This window comes from Apodemus sylvaticus, chromosome 4 (assembly GCF_947179515.1).
Source record: "Apodemus sylvaticus chromosome 4, mApoSyl1.1, whole genome shotgun sequence".
In the NCBI taxonomy this organism is placed as follows: Eukaryota; Metazoa; Chordata; class Mammalia; order Rodentia; family Muridae; genus Apodemus; species Apodemus sylvaticus.
In genome coordinates, this window is record NC_067475.1 from 30,381,151 (window position 1) to 30,383,290 (window position 2,140).

The 2,140-nt window shown below is 36.5% G+C and overlaps 1 non-coding gene across 1 annotated transcript; it reads right to left on the bottom strand.

Moving 5' to 3' along the window:
* Window positions 1-279: 279 nt before the first annotated feature.
* On the bottom strand, window positions 280-386 carry LOC127683779 (U6 spliceosomal RNA). The gene has a single exon (XR_007977585.1). It is a non-coding gene; the product is annotated as a U6 spliceosomal RNA (small nuclear RNA).
* Between the last annotated feature and the right edge of the window lie 1,754 nt (window positions 387-2,140).

Here is a 2,140-nt window from a genome sequence, read left to right on the forward strand (position 1 = left end):
GTTGTGTCTTCATTTTCATTGTGTTCTAAAAAGTCTTTAATTTCTTTCTTTATTTCTTCCTTGACCAAGGTATCATTGAGTAGAATATTGTTCAGTTTCCACGTGTATGTGGGTTTTCTGTTGTTTTTGTTGCTATTGATGACCACTTTTACTCCATAGTGATCTGATAGGAGGCATGGGATTAGTTCGATCTTCTTATATTTGTTGAGGTCTGTCTTGTGACCAATTATATGGTCGATTTTGGAGAAGGTACCATGAGGTTTTGAGAAAAAGGTATATAAAAATATGGAACGCTTCCCGAATTTGCGTGTCATCCTTGTGCAGGGGCCATGCTAATCTTCTCTGTATCGTTCCAATTTTAGTATATGTGCTGCCGAAGCGAGCACGTGATTCTGTTTTCTCATGCCATTCTTTAGCACTAAATTTTTCTTATTATGCTTTATGCCCTTCTACATTCTTACACATTCATACCTGCCAAATGGTTGATCATACTTGACTCCAACTACAAACCTTAAATTAATAACAAGATATATTGTCTCAGTGTAGTTTGAAACCTCTGAACCCAATGCTTTAATTTCAGTTGTGGCTGCCCCCCAACAGCATTTTAGAATGTATTTATTCTCTTCCTTCATCTTTGTCACCCAACCAACATCTTATTCTATATTCACACCCTATGCATTAGTAATCACTTATATGTTTGGGTTGTAGATTTTAATTCTTGCTTCTATATTAGTAGGGGTCATATGTCTCTTTAAACTATTTATCAGATTTGATGTAAAAGTTTTGAAAGATTTATTTATTTATTTAATGCGTATGAGTGTCAGCTCTCTGCAGGCAGGTCTAGGCATAGAAGAGGGAACCCAGTCCAGCTGAGTCCCCAGTGTTGAGCAGCATTGTGAGTGTGGTGGTTTGGATCTCCTGACTCCGGAGAATAACCACCCTGAGCAGAGAGTCTGGCAAAGCAGGGACTCCATTAATTGTATCAGTCTTTTGTTTATATGGGGCTGAGAGAGAGGTGTTTTCTTTTTTTTTTTCTGAGGTAAGATGATATAGGGAGCTGGGAAGGGTGACAGAGAGTATAAAGTGACTAACAGAGCCAACAAAATTATTCTACATCAGAAGTAGCTAGGCAAAGGCAGGCTTAAGCAGGTCGTGCTGACTCATTCCAGGACCGAAGTGACCCAAACAGGTCTCTAAACTTGAGCAAAGGCTCAGGCTCCCTCAGTAGGCCCCCGTATCTAGCTAAATAAGGTCCAACATATGAATACACTGTAGCTGTCTTCAGACATACCAGAAGAGAGTATCAATTCCTATTACAGTTGGTTGTGAGCCACCACATGGTTGCTGGGAATTGAACTACTGAGTCATCTCCCCAGCCCTTTGACATACTTTTTTAGGTGGTATGTATTGAAAAAATTACGCATTTGTTTTAAAACAGGTTTTTTTTAAGTATGCCATTATAATTCTTTGAATTTTCTCTGTTTGATTTTATATCTCCCCTTTTAACTCTAATTTTGCCAATCATGATCTTCTTTCTCTGCCTCTTAGTTAATTTGGCTAAGGACTTGTCAATCTTATTGATTTTCTCAAAGAACTAACTTCTTGTTTCATTGTTTATTGTATTTTTTTCAATTTTATTGATTTCAGCCCCGAGTTTGATTATTTCTTGTTGTCTACTCCTTTTGATGTGAATTATCCTGTTTGTTCTAGAGGTTTCTAGTGTGCAAGTAACTAGCATGGGATCTTTTCTTTTGAAATTTTTTGTGGCACTTAGTGCTATAAACTTGCCTCTTAGAACAGCCTTTATTTTGTCCCACACGTTTGGATATATTGTCCATTCATTTTTTATTCAATACTGGGAAGATTTAATTTCCTTCTTAATTTATGTCTTGACAGATTATTTTTATTCACTAGTGAGTTGTTCAGATTCCATGAGCTTATAAGCCTTCTGATGTTTCTATTTTTTTCCTTTTTTTCCTTCTGTTCTTGATATCCAACTTTAACCAGTAGTCAGATTAAATGTTACTTCAATGTTCTTGTGTCTGTTGAGACTTGCTTTGTGTCTGAGTATATGCTCAATTTTGGAGAAAGGTTTACAAGCTGCTAAGAAGAAGATATATTCATTTATGTTTGAGTGAAA